We start from the raw sequence: 14,577 nt of genomic DNA, 5'->3' as shown, positions 1-14,577 counted from the left end.
TCAGCTGCCTGTGCAGGCAGGCAGCTTTTTGACCATTGTTTAGGGTTGCATGCTGCAGGACTCTGGAAAGAAGAGCTTCTGTCAGTTTTGCAGCTTGTGCTTGCAGAAGAATTTGCATACGTTGTCATGCAAATTGCCTGGCCACATTCATTGGAGGCGTGTACTATAAGTACTATGTGTTTCCCACAATGCTTGGCTGGTCATAAGGATTTTGTCCTATGTAACACTCCCAGAGGAGTGTCAGCCTTACTCTCTGTTTGAAGATCAGCTTAGAGTAATTCCTGGAAAACTGCACTAGGCAGGTTTCCTTAGTGCAGTTAGGATTGCTTATCTGTTTGTTTGTTCTGTTGCCATTGTCCTGTCCCAACGGTGGTCGACAGGAAATGGTTCTGATCTCTGTTCTTGGAGTATAGCTGGTGCAGCGGTTGCTACCAGCTATCTCTTCTGATCTGTCTCCTTGGATCGCGCTAGCCACTTTTCGCTAGCGCTGTGGATGCTTCTGTTCTGTCCCCTTGGATCGCACTAGCCACTTTTCGCTAGCGCTGTGGATCCTTCTGTTATGTCTCCTTGGATCGCGCTAGCCACTTTTCGCTAGCGCTGTGGATCCTTCTGTTCTGTCTACCGGGATCGCGCTAGCCCCTTTCCGCTAGTGCTGTGGATCCTTCTGTTCTGCTACTCTGTACCTGGATCGCACTAGCCACTTTCACTAGTGCTGTGGATCCTATCTCTCGCTTGTCCCTGTTTTCGTGTATCTGTCTTGTCTGCTACGAACGCTTGCTGGAGGCTCGGTGAGGTAACCGTTAAGCAAGCGCTCGCGTCCTCTGTTTCATGTTTGTCTGTCAATGGTTAGTTAGGCGTGCTTGTCTCTATTGTGCTTATCACGTGGAGACCGCGCATAACTGCGTGCACTGTTGCGAATGAGTGCGGTGTTCGCGGTTAGCTAGCGTTTGTTATTTTCCGTATCTCCTCATTGTATTATTTGCTGTGCCTTTGCTACCCTCGTATTCTGTTCTGATCTGCCTTGTGTCACGTCTGGCGATCGCACCTCTCGCGATCGCGTTCCTGTTTCATATCTGCTGTTGTGTGTGCGCGGTCGCGGGGTGGCGACTGGATTGGCGCACACACATACAACCTGTCCCTTTGCTCGTCTCATTCGCAATCGCCTCTCTTGCGATTGCGTTCTGCGCTTCATACAATTCCTGTCTGGCATTTGTGGAGGTACAGAGGATTGGTTCCTCTGCACTCCCCAGCGCCATCTGCCGACAGGAATTTTCCCTCTACGGGTGCGTAGCACCTTTTGCTGGGTGCCTGCAAATATACGCTTGTGGAGGATTTCCGCCGTGTCAGCGCACGCGTTGTGCGCTGATCACGGAGAAAGTTCCACAATCGTTACACAAAATCACAATTCTAAATCAATGAAGGCACAATAGTGAAAAACTCCACAATTGCAGCCAAATAAAAACCATGGCCCATATGTAATTTCATTTATCTTCAAGGATATAATTTTTTATCTTCTCTTTGAAGAAACTTTTCAGCACTTTGCAATTAAAAAAGTATGAAAAAATAGGTGAAAAATTACTGCCAAAATTATTCTGAGTGCTTTCTTGCTTGCTGGTGGCTTTAAAGGCAAGTTGTGAAAATACCACCTAGAAGGTGTGACCCATAACGTAAAAGTCAGGAAATATATCTAAATAATCGTAAAAGAGTGCATTTGCCCAAATAAGTAACTTACCAAAAAAGTACATAAATCGCTCAGTGCATCCTAATTTGATCATGAATATTGTAAAGTGTCTAATGCCGAGAAATTTACTATGGATTAATGATGAATAAAGTGTCTATGAAGTAGTGCACATGTGTCGCTGTCTGCTGAGAGCTTCATCGGAGGCGGAGCTCCGATGAAGCGATATCATCACCTGATCCTATTTTCCTTAACATTGGGCAAGTTTTATGCCCACTGAGTTTTCTACACCTTATACTACTCCCCTTTTCATGCAGCCGGGAAGCGATGCTTCCCATCAGATATGAGCGTTAGCTTAGATCTGCTCGGAAGAGGTCTAAAGTCCCTTATACATGTCTTCCACCTCAGAAACCAAGCATCTGAGAGCTTCCTTTACTAGGAAGACCCCCAGAGGTCCCTTTCAGTCTCCGCCCTCACACAAACTCAGCCCTGTCACTACTCACCCTGCAGAGCCTCTGAACATCTGCCACCCCCGACGCTACCATTTTACTGCGAGCCCCAGCAAAGCATCTTTGAAGCTCCCCGAGGAGGATTCTGATTGGTCTATTAAACTAAGCACTGAAAATCCTCCTCAGGGCCCTTTTCCACTGGCTGCGATCCGATTCAAAAAGCAAATCTCAGCCGTTTTGCTGATTGCTAGAGCACCGCGATAACATGTTAATTAATTAACGATCGCTCCAAGCACCCGACGCTGTATGGTGCAAACGCGAATAGTGGAAAATACAGCTTGCGTGACCACAAGCGCAGGTGATTTGCACTTGCGATCGTGTTTGCTAGTGCAAAAAGGCCCTCAAGGAGGATTCTTATTGGTCCAGACTGTGGAACAATAGGAAGCCCTGGCGAGAGCTTGCTGGGGCTATAGTGAAGAAGTAGAAGAGGACAGCATCGGCGGTGGTCACTTGCAGTGGGTCTTGCTGGCATCAGAGAGCAATGGGGAGAGGCAGTGCCAGCAGAGTCTAGCATGCTGCGATGGACATCGGGTAAGTGCCCGGGACTCGGAGCTGCAGCAAGATAAAATAAGGGGAGTAAAAAAAAAAGTAAAAAATAAAATGGCAAAAATGGGATTGAGTACTACATGTTATTATTGACTTTTTTTTACTAAAACCCCTTTTTTTTTATCTCACTACAGTGACGGAGAGGTGATGAATAATATGTATGGCTGAACATATGAGCGGTCTATATTTGTAATGTGTAGCAACATTCATTCTGCGGCACTGATTAACTCAAGCAATCATTGTGTATATTAACCACTCCCCAACCGCAGGTTCTTTTCCCCTTAAAAACCAGTGCAATTTTCACATCGCGCTCTTCCCATTCATTCACTAATAACTTTATTGTTACTTATCACATCAAAATGATTTATATATTGTTTTTTGCTAAGAATTGGTTTATTTGATATGCATTTTAAAGGGAATAAGAAGAAAAAATATGAAAAAAATCATTATTTCTCAGATTTCAGCCAATATAGTTTTAAAATAAAATGTGCTATGATAAATAAAACCCACACATTGTATATGTCCATTTGTCCCAGTTATTACAACATTTAAATTATGTACCTAGTAATGTATGGTGGTAATGTTTTATGTAGAAATAAAGGTGTATTTTTGTGTTTAGTTTTTTTTATACTATATTAATAACTAGCTGATTGCCCGGCGTTGCCCGGGTATGTATTTGGCTGGTGTTGCTTCCGCCTACTTTTTCTAACCCTAACACACAATTACTCACTGACCAAGTTTGTGAGCTTTGTAGTCTTTGGTATCAATAATCTGCATTGAAATGAAACAAATCTGATTGGCTGTGTGGCTCCACCCCCTTTTCTGAATTTGAACCCCAGTCACCCAATAACCAACTGTACCAGGTTTAAGGCCTGTGCCATTAACGGTTCAAGAATGGTAGCAATTAAATATTCCCCTTGAAAAGCAACAGGTGAAGTTTGATTCACTTTTGTAGGCTCCACCCACTTTTCTGAATATTAATCCCAGTCACCCAGTGACCAACTGTGCAAAGTTTAAAAACCCTGCCATTAACAGTGTAAGAATGGCTGCAGTTTACATTTTCCCAGTGAAATTTGTATTGTCTCCACCCACTGATGACCCGGCGTTGCCCGGGTGTGTATTTGGCTGGTGTTGGCTCCACCCACTTTCTAACCCTAACACACAAACACTCAATGACCAAGTTTGTGAGCTTTGGGGCCCTTGGCATCAATAATTTGTATATTCCCATAGAAATTAAACAAATCAGATAGGCTGTTTGTGGCTCCGCCCCTCTCCAGCATTTGAACCCCAGTCACCCAATGACCAACTGTAGCAGGTTTGAGGCATCTGCTATTAACAGTGTAAAAATGGAAGGAATGTGTAAGAAGGGCTGCAGTTTACACTTTCCCAGTGAAATTTGTTTTTGGCTCCGCCCACTTTTTGTAACCTGGACACAGAGTCACTCAATGCCCAAGTTTGTGAGTTTTGGGGTCCTTGGCATCAAGAATTTGTATTTTCCCATGAAATGAAACAAATCTGATTCACTGTTTGTGGCTCTGTCCCCTTTTCTGAATTTGAACCTCAGTGACCCAATGACCAACTGTACCAGGTTTGAGGCTTGTGCCATTAACAGTGCAAGAATGGCAGCAATTTTAATATTCTCCTTGAAAAGTGACATGTGATTTTTGATTGGCATTTTTAGGCTCCACCCACTTTTCTGAATATTAATCCCAGTCACCCAGTAACCAGCTATGCTAAGTTTGAGAACCCTTCCATTAACAGCGAAGAAGGGCTGCAATTTACAATTTCCCATATAAATCTGTTTTTAACTCCACCCACTTTTTGTAAGCTTGACACACAGTCACTACTCAATGACCAAGTTTGTGAGCTTTTGGGTTCCTGACATCAAAATTGTGCTAATGGAAGCAGTTTATCAAAGAAATCTGGCTGTTTTAGCTCCGCCCCTTTACTGAATTTGAACCCCATACACTTAACGACCGACTGTAGCAGGTTTGAGGCCTCTGCTATTAACAGTGTGACAATGGCTGCAGTTTCAATATTCCCCTTGAAAATCAATAGGTGAATTTTGATTGGCTCTTGTAGGCTCCACCTACTTTTCCGAATATTAATCCTAGTCACCCAGTGACCAACTGTGTGAAGTTTGAGAACCCTGCCATTAACAGTGTAAGAAAATCTGCAGTTTACATTTCCCCATGTAAAAAGTTAGTTGTTTTTGGCTCCGCCCACTATTTCTAATCTTGACATACAGTCACTTAATGACCAAGTTTATGAGCTTTGGGGTCTTTGGCATCAATAAGTTGCATTTTACCATTGAAATTAAACAAATTTGATTGGCTGTTTTTGGTCCGCTCCCTTCAGAATTTAAACCCCAGTCTCCCAGTGACTGACTGTAGCAGATTTTAGGCCTCTGCCATTAACCTCCTTAGCGGTAACCCCGTGTGTGACACGGGGTAAGCCGCCGGAGGGTGCCGCTCAGGCCCTGCTGGGCCGATTTAAATAATTTTTTTTTTTGCTGGACACAGCTAGCACTTTGCTAGCTGCGCCAGCACCCCGATCGCCGCCGCCGCGCGCCCGATCACCGCTATCCGGTGCGGCGCGCGCCCCCCCCCCCCCCCAGACCCCTGCGCTGCCTGGCCAATCAGTGCCAGGCAGCGCCAAGGGGTGGATCGGGTCTCCCAATGACGTCCCGACGTCGGTGACGTCATCCCGCCCCGTCGCCATGGCGACGGGGGAAGCCCTCCAGGAAATCCCGTTCTTTGAACGGGATTTCCTGATCGCCTATCGCCGGAGGCGATCGGCGGGGCTGGGGGGATGCCGCTGAGCAGCGGCTATCATGTAGCGAGCCCTGGGCTCGCTACATGATTTAAAAAAAAAAAAAATAAAACTGCTGCGCTGCCCCCTGGCGGTATTTTTCATACCGCCAAGGGGGTTAAGAGTGCATGAAAGGCTTCAATGTAAATATTCCCCTTGAAAATCAAAAGGTGAATTTTGATTGGCTGCTGTAGGCTCCACCCACTTTTCTGAATATTAGTCCCAGTCACCCAGTGGCCAACTGTGTCACGTTTGAGAACTCTGCCAATAACAGTATGGCTGAAATCAATCAAACAAATGTGATTGGCTGTTTGTGGCTCCACCCCTTTAGTGAATTTGGACCCCAGTCACCCAATGACTGACTGTATCAGGTTTGAGGCCTCTGCCACTAACAGTGTAAGAATGGTAGCAATGTGAATATTCCCCTTGAAAATCAATAGGTACATTTTGATTGGCTGTTGTAGGCTCCACCCACATTTCTGAATATTCATCCCAGTCAACCAGTGGCCAATTGTGTAACATTTGGGAACCCTGCAATGTAAAAAATTAAGTTATTGGCACCGCCCACTTTTTCTAACCTTGACATACAGTCACTCAATTATCAAGTTTATCAGCTTTGGGGTCCTTGGTATCAATACTTTGTATATTTCCAATGAAAAATAAACAAATCTGGCTGTTTGTGGCTTCGCCCCCTTCCTGAATTTGGACCCTAATCACCCAGTGACCAACGGTACCAGGTTTGAGGCATCTGCTTTTACCAGTATAAGAGAAGCAGATGAAATATTCCCTTTGAAAATCAAAAGGTGAATTTTTATTGGCTGTTGTAGGCTCCACCCACCTTCCAAAATCTTAATCTGTCACCCAATGACCAACTGTGCAAAGTTTGAGAACCCTGCCATTAACGGTGTAAGAATGGCTGCAGTTTATATTTTCCCAGTAAAAGTTGTTTTGGCTCCGCCCACTTTTTGTAACCTTGACACACAGTCACTCAATGACCAAGTTTGTGAGCTGTCAGGTTCCTGGCATCAAAAATGTGTGAATGGAAGCAGTTTATCCACCAAGGAACTCTGATTGGCTGTATGTGGCCCCACCCCTTTAGTGAATTTGGACCCCAGTCACCCAATGACCAACTGTAGCAAGTTTGAAGCCTCTGCCATTAAAAGTGTAAGAATAGCAGCAGTTTAAATATTCCCCTTGAAAATCAACAGGTGAATTTTGATTGTCTGTTGTAGGCTCCACCCATTTTCTTGAATCTTAATCACATTCATCCAGTGACCAACTGTGTCAAGTTTGAGAACTCTGTGATTAACAGTCTAAGAATGGCTGCAGTTTACATTTTCCCATTGAAAATGAACGGCTGAAATTTGATTGGCTGTTTTATGCTCCTCCCACTTTCCTGGATTTGTAACCTCGGTCACCAAGTGACCAACTTTGCCATGTGTGGGGACTCTGGCTTGATTACTGTGAGAATGGCAGCCTTTTACATTTTTTCCATTGACTTGAATGGGTGGAATCTGATTTGCTGTTTGTAGCTCCGCCCAGGTGTGCAGGGGGGACCCGAGACCCCCAGAACCTATCATCCCAGGTAGTAAGGGATCTGTGTACCAAGTTTCGTTCAAATCGGTCAAGCCGTTTTCGCGTGATCGCGGCACATACACACACACACACACACACACACACACATACATCCGATTTTATATATATAGATTACAAGTCTTTATTTACAAAAATAACTGTAATATATCCTCATGAAATACAAATCAAAAAGTCCCTAAGGTAACTGTTTATGTATTTTTTTTAAATGATGTCACTTTTATTTTAAAGTGGATCCGAGGTGAACTTTTACAAATTGCATAATTGTGTTCCTTTCCTATTGTTTATAGGGCATTCCTCAAGCCAAATACTTTTTTGTTTTAATACTCTAATTCCCTATAAACTAAAAAAGTCACACCCACAGGTTTTCAGAGAGCATTGGCAGTAGCAAGGGCTCATGGGAGCTCAGTCTGGGCAGGAGGCGGGGGAGGTGTTACTAGCCAGAGATTTCAGAGGCAGAGGGGAGGAGGGAGGAGGAGGAGGGATTAGGCCGATGGCTCAAGATACAGATAAGCCTGCCTCTGTGTAATGTTTACAAACAACATGGCTGCTGTCATTGTACCACAGGAAGAAATAATCATATTCTATTAAAGCTGTTTGCAGCTAGATTTGCTGTGTAAACCATCTAAACTTTAGATAAGATATATAGACAAGTTACATGTTATAGTTAGTTTTTCATCTCGGATCCGTTTTAAAGTGTTTTATTTTGGTAACTATGTTGTAGGGGTGAAAATGGTTAAAAACTAGAACAAAAAATATTTATTTATATATATGTTACAGGCAAAGTACAAAATCATTAGGCAAAGTACAAAATGTCTGTTTCGTTACGTACTTTGCCTAGGCATTCTATAGAATGTCTGAAGTCGTTCAGGCAAAGTGTAGAATACCCGGTTCTCTATAGAATGCCTGCTCTTTTTTCACACTTTGACTGTAACAGCTGCATATCTATTCTGTCAGTGAGGCTAGTGATGATGATGGGTGCATGCATGCTGATATTTACTGTTTGTGGAAAGCGTTGCTGTGAAGAAGGAGCCTTCAGGTGCTGCCACCAGGGGGAGCCCATGAGCAGGAAAGAAGAGAGAAAAGCTGGGGGAAAAAATGGCAGTTGAGTTTTTGGCAGTTGAAGGCTAGTGAGGGGGAGGAGCCTGAAAAGCCATGATGCAGCAAAAAAAAAAAAAAAAAAAATAAGTTTACAGTCATGATACAATGCTCTACTTGCAGCAAGAAATAAGCATGTTTTTATTGTGAGAAAATAGAGGCAGAGACTAAAGAAGAGACAGCCATTGGTGAAACTGACAAAGCAAGGCAGAGGCACAGACAAGAGAGCACTGCTGAAAAACTAAAGTAAGAAAGAGAAAGAGAGCTGCAGACATAACAGGAGGGAGAGAAACCACTCACATCTACAGGCGAGTCGGTTGTACATTCACTGTGTATGTTACAGGCAAAGTACGAAATTCAGACATTCTATAGAACGCTTAGGCAAAGTACGTAACAAAAACAGACATTTCGTATTTTGCCTAAAATGGTCAGGCATTCTATAGAATGCCTGAATTTCATACTTTGCCTGTAACATATACATTAGTGTATGTGGGTATAGTTTTACTTTTTGGCCACAAGATTTTGCCACACTTAGTTCCTTTGTACTGTGAACAGAACACAGGAAGTGTTATGTGTCTGTATTTTACTTTGACTTTGTGAGGGAATACCAGAATCTCGCTGATGCCGGCTTTCATTCATTGCACTGTGATTGGCTTTGGGAACAGCTGTTCCCATTCACCAATCACGGACCGGTGGGATGGCAACGGAGCAGTGCAGCGATCGCAAGCGGCACAGTAAATAAACATGTACGCCCCTGGTGCGCAAGTGAAGTTTTAAGGTGTGCAGATATGTGTACCAGTGGTGGGGAAATTAACTGATTACTAAAGAGTTTACAAATAAAGGTTGTATTGACTTTTTATATGGTTAATATTTCCATAAAGGAGTGTCTTTTCAGGTGGTCATTGTTCATCTAGCGTTCTTTTTTAAACATTTGTTTTAGAGACTTGTATGCGTGTTTTTGCCCTCATTTGCATAGGGCTCTCAGTCAGCATGCTCTCAAATGACTCCCAAAACCAGATTTCCCCTTCCACAAAATACCCTCTCTGACTCGCAGAGTGAAATAAATAGTGACTAGACTAGTGATGTAGCAGCAGTTTTAGTGGCTGCTATAGAGGCCAGGAGCAAGTGGGGTTCTTGTCTTTTTTATAACCTGCCTGTTTTGTCTGTGTCTCTCCCTGCCCTGTGACAGTTAGGCAGTTAAAGGGGCACTATGGCGAAAAATTGTAAAATATATGTAAACATATAAAAATAAGAAGTATGTTTTTTCCAGAGTAAAATGAGCCATAAATGACTTTTCTCCTATGTTGCTGTTATTTACAGAAGGTAGTAGAAATCTGACATTACCAACAGGTTTTGGACTAGTCCATCTCTTCATGGGGGATTCTCAGGGATTTATTTCTTTTCAAAAGCACTTAGTAAATGGCAGTTGCTCTGTCCAACTGCCAAAAAACTGTGTAGCGAGCAGGGACGCTGGCCAGCATCATTGTTTAAATCCTTTTTAGGGAATACCTTTATAAAGAATAAAAGCCTTGCTGGGACTCCCCTATGAAGAGATGGACTCGTCCAAAACCTGTCGCTTCTGTCAGATTTCTACTGCCTACTGTAAGTAACAGCAACCTAGGAGAAAAGTAATTTATGGCTCATTTTACTCTGGAAAATACGTACTTCTTATTTGTCTATGTTTGCACATATTATAATTTTACAATTTTTTACCATAATGCCCCTTTAAAGGACTTACGAGGTGACTTGCATAAAAAAAGTTAATTGCCTCATTGCAAAAGCAGACCTCAGGGCAGGCGAACAGCACCTTCCTTATTACTATCAGGCGCTTTATCAGCCTAATCCACTCTTCATTATAGGTCCCGAATGAGAATCTCCTGCGAAGCTCGCATAGCCGCAGCTGTGCAAAATTACAGCCCTGCTCGTGTCCGCCCTCACTCTGTGCGCTCTGTTATACATCATGTGGGCGGCTCCACATGACCACCCACATGACTAACTACACTGCCAGCCGGTAACAGGAAAAAAGGGCGCCGCCAGATAGTGAACAAAAAGGGCGCCACCATTCACTCCCATAATAAATATCGTTTAATGGGCACCGAACAGGAAAAAAGGGCGCCGGAGATTATTAACGTTTTACAAACGGCGCCCGGAGATTTTTAATATTTTATAACTGTGCTTGTGATGATTTAAGTTTAGAAAATGCGCCCGTGAGGAATAACGTTTATAAAAATACTAAACATATTTATCATATTTAACTCAAACATTATTTAAAATGTTATCCCTTACTGTTTGTAAAACATTATTATTCACAAAATAAAGCGATCAGTAAGTAACATAAATTGTCATATATTTTTTACAGTCACTATTTGTGAAACATTATTATCCACACAATAAAATTATTTAAAATTTTGATTCCTTAATGTTTGTAAAACATTATTATTCACAAAATAAAGTGATTAGTACGTAACGTAAATTGCAATATATTTTTTTTACAATCACTATTTGTAAAATATTATTATCCACATAATAAAGCGGTCAGTAAGGGGGGTGGTTAGGGTTAGGCACCACCAGGGGGATCTTAGGGTTAGGCACCACCAGGGGGTCTTAGGGTTAGGCACCACCAGGGGGGTCTTAGGTTTAGGCACCACCAGGGGGGTCTTAGGTTTAGGCACCATCAGGGGGATCTTAGGTTTAGGCACCACCAGGGGGGTCTAGGGGTTAGGGATAGGTACAGGGAGGGTTCTGTGTGAGAGTATGGTTAGGTATAGTTACAGTACAATATACACCACCAGGGGTTGGTTATGGTTAGGCACCACCAGGGGGGTGGTTAGGGTTAGGCCCCACCAGGGGGGGGGGGTCTTAGGATTAGGCACCACCAGGGGGGTCTAGGGGTTAGGGATAGGTACAGGGAGGGTTCTGTGTGAGAGTAGGATTAGGTATAGTTTTAGTAAAATTTTAGTAATACTTACTAATGTTTTACAACACTTATTACGAACGTAGTTATATTTATATCATCGTTATAAACAATATTTTCAGATTTTATTCTAAGAAGAAACGATAAATGAAGGTTATTCACAATAATATACAATTATAACGATTACACATATATTATCGTTTTTTTAACAAACGTAATTATAAGTTTCACTTTTGAAACAGGGAAGATTAACGTTTTCACAATCGGCGATTTCATACACATTATTTAATGATTTATACATTTGTAAAACATTATTTATAAACGAAATACAACACAATATTTTTATAAACTGTATTACTGCTTATCGTTTACACCCCGCGCCCTTTTTTTCCCGACGCCCTTTTTTGATGTACGCCTGCCAGCCAGCCGCACCCCCTCAGCAGAGAATACAAGCGCTGAGCGAGGGAAAACTTGCTCGCTTCGTGAATATACTTTAATATATAAGTCCCAATCGCATTCGTCATTTATCATTTTAACAATGCAAAATAGTTGATATTTACTGAATTTTAATTTTCATGGAAAAAAATCATGCAAAAATAATGCTTTCACATGACGATACACTGTGAATTAAAGTGTCTCCAGTCTTTCTGAGGCTGAAAATATTAGAATGACAGTTTGAAAGATTTACTTTTCTCCAAATTAAACTCATGACATGAACTGAAAAAAAGACATGCAGGAGAACAGAGGCGCCTAGAGGATAAAAGGAAGCCAAATTAACTCCTCCAAGTAGACACACAACGACTGTAGTAAAGACAGTCAATATATTTTATTTATGCACTCCAAATATGCAACGCGTTTCGCAGGTTTGATCCCGCTTCATCAGGCAATAACAACGGAGCAATAGCATATGTGGTCAGTAGAACAGCCAGGCACCTCTGTCTAAAAGACATGCACTGGGTTTATTTAAAACTTGTTTAAGAGTTGCATATTTTTAGATACATTGTTTTATTATTATACTTAATGTTTTGTGGATATCTATTTTAATGTTCCATTGGTCCAGGTGACTGATAGGTGAATGATGCCCCCCCCCCCCCCACACCACCACCACCACCACCACCACCACACACACCACCACCTCCACTCCCCCATACCTCTTTCCCATCATTATCCAGCAATAAACACTAGAACTATCATCAGCAGGTTCACTATCCCACGCCAGAATCCTGGAACTTCTACCAGGGTTCCTGCCAGTAAGAGCATTGTTGGTTGCTGATTATCCAACAGAAAGCATTTTATGGCTGAAAGCAATCAGAATCCCTATATTTGTGAAAGACGGGGCTAAGGTCAATGAAGTTCATATTCATGTTAGTTTTTTAGGGGGGTGGGCCGGAGTAACCTGTGGTCAGAGAAGGCACAAAGGAGAAAAAACACCATAGTAAAATAGGCCCAGTGCACACCGAGCGGTTTTTGATGCGATCCACCGCCCGCATCCGCCTGTCAAACCGCTCAGTTAATGTATCTCAATGGGATGGTGCACACCAGCGGTTTGAGGATTGTAGCAAACCGCAAACGTGCCTCCTGCTGCACGTTTGCAGTTTGCAGAAGTGTTTCTGCCTCAATGTAAAGTATAGGAAAAACGCAAACCGCTCTGAAAAACGCTACTTCAGAGCGGTTTTCCAGGCGTTTGTTACAGAAGCTGTTCAGTAACAGCTTTTACTGTAACAATATGTGTAATCTGCTACACAAAAACGCAGCCAAAACAATTAGGCATGTTTAGAAATCCGCTCTAAACATGCCTAGAATCGCTCTGAAATCTGCTCCCAAAACCGCTAGCGTTTTGCAGATCTGCTAGCAGTTTTGGTGTGCACTGGGCCATATATTAGCCGATCAGTAAAAGGAGAGAGGCTCCCTTTGCCGATTGGCTATAACACGCGTTGCCTGTACTAAATAAATATTTATTTGTCTATACAAAAATCTTGTTATTGATGTGAGACACCTCATTTCTTTCTATTTTACCTTGTTTTTAATCCAATTTAATTCACACTGGGGCACCTCTTTACCCAAATTGTGGTTTAGAATACAGGACTGCCTTCACCCAAGTTGGGTGAAATAGCTCAGAGAAGCTCTTTTGCATAGATAACAACTGAAGTTTCTTAAATCTTCCTAGACTGAAAAACAACATGAGACTCTTTTCTCTGCTACTAATTGTCTATTTCTCAGCTATACTACAAATACAATCTATCATCTCATACGTTTATTTTCACGTCAGGCTTGCTTTAATACTGATACCTCCTAATGGTTCTTGACCAAGTGAGCTGCACAGTTTTCTGAGCCCCTTCTCCATGATGTCACAGCTGCCATAGTCCGCCATGTTTACATAAGCAGTTCAGAGTTCCTGTGCCAGCACGTACCCCAACCGAATAACTGTATCCAGCTCAGGCCCTTATTTTTCAATGTACCGACAAACAGACCACTTACCCTTTGGATCAGCAGTCGCCCATCTAGTGTGCAGAAAGGTGGGAGATCGGTGGACATCCAGACCAGTACACGGTATATTTCATTAAAGGACGCAGCGTTATTTCTAGGATCTGCGCAATGACCCTTTGACTGGACTCGCTGTCACTTATTAACCAGGGACAGTCAGTGTCCTGCGTCTCACTGGTGATTTTATAACTAACACCCAGACCCTCATTTCCTGGGAAAAACTTGGTGACAGAGAGGAGGGTCCAACAATTCCCACAGTTCTACTGACTCCTACTGCAGTACTGCCGAAGGGAAATGACAATGATTCCCTTTCAATTTTTCTTTCAGTTTCCTTTTTTTTTTTATTTGTAGGTGTACGATTTACACATTGATGTCTAAATATACAGTGTTTCGTCTTTTGGGGGTTTTTTTTGTTTACGTGTATTTGTTTTTTACTTACGTGCGAATGATGAGCACTAATTTCGCATAATCGTAATTTTGCATCGTAATTTGCAAATTACAATACTAACTTGTAATGCAAAATTTCAGGAAAAAATTGTAACAAATTTCACATGTAAACGTAATCAGGAAACGTAAAGTCGCAATTTTGCTTGAAGGAATACTGTAGGAGGGTCGAGGGAAATGAGTTGAAATTACCCGGGGCTTCTAATGGTCCCCCGCAGGCATCCTGTGCCCGCGCAGCCACTCCCCAATGCCCCGGCCCCGCCTCTGGTTCACTTCTGGAATTTCAGACTTTAAAGTCAGAAAACCACTGCGCCTGCGTTGCCGTGTCTTGGCTCCCGCTGATGTCACCAGGAGCGTACTGCGCAGGCCGAGTGTGGTCTGAGCCTGCGCAGTACGCTCCTGGTGACATCAGCGGGAGCGAGGACACGGCAACCCAGGCTCAGTGGTTTTCAGATTTTAAAGTCTGAAATTCCAGAAGTGAACCAGAGGCGGGGCCGGAG

General features: G+C 42.8%; 1 protein-coding gene across 1 annotated transcript in view; it reads right to left on the bottom strand.

The window, feature by feature from the left end:
- Positions 1–13,793, bottom strand: part of HPN (hepsin) — a 135,435-nt gene extending 121,642 nt beyond the window's left edge. The window contains exon 1 of the mRNA XM_068241781.1: positions 13,628–13,793. The gene's annotated coding sequence lies outside the window, so the exon portion shown is untranslated. The remainder of the gene's footprint in view (positions 1–13,627) is intronic.
- Positions 13,794–14,577: the final 784 nt, after the last annotated feature.

This window comes from Hyperolius riggenbachi, chromosome 6, assembly GCF_040937935.1.
Source record: "Hyperolius riggenbachi isolate aHypRig1 chromosome 6, aHypRig1.pri, whole genome shotgun sequence".
In the NCBI taxonomy this organism is placed as follows: Eukaryota; Metazoa; Chordata; class Amphibia; order Anura; family Hyperoliidae; genus Hyperolius; species Hyperolius riggenbachi.
The sequence above is the reverse complement of the archived record's forward strand: the minus strand, read 5'-3'. Positions and strand labels throughout refer to the sequence as shown.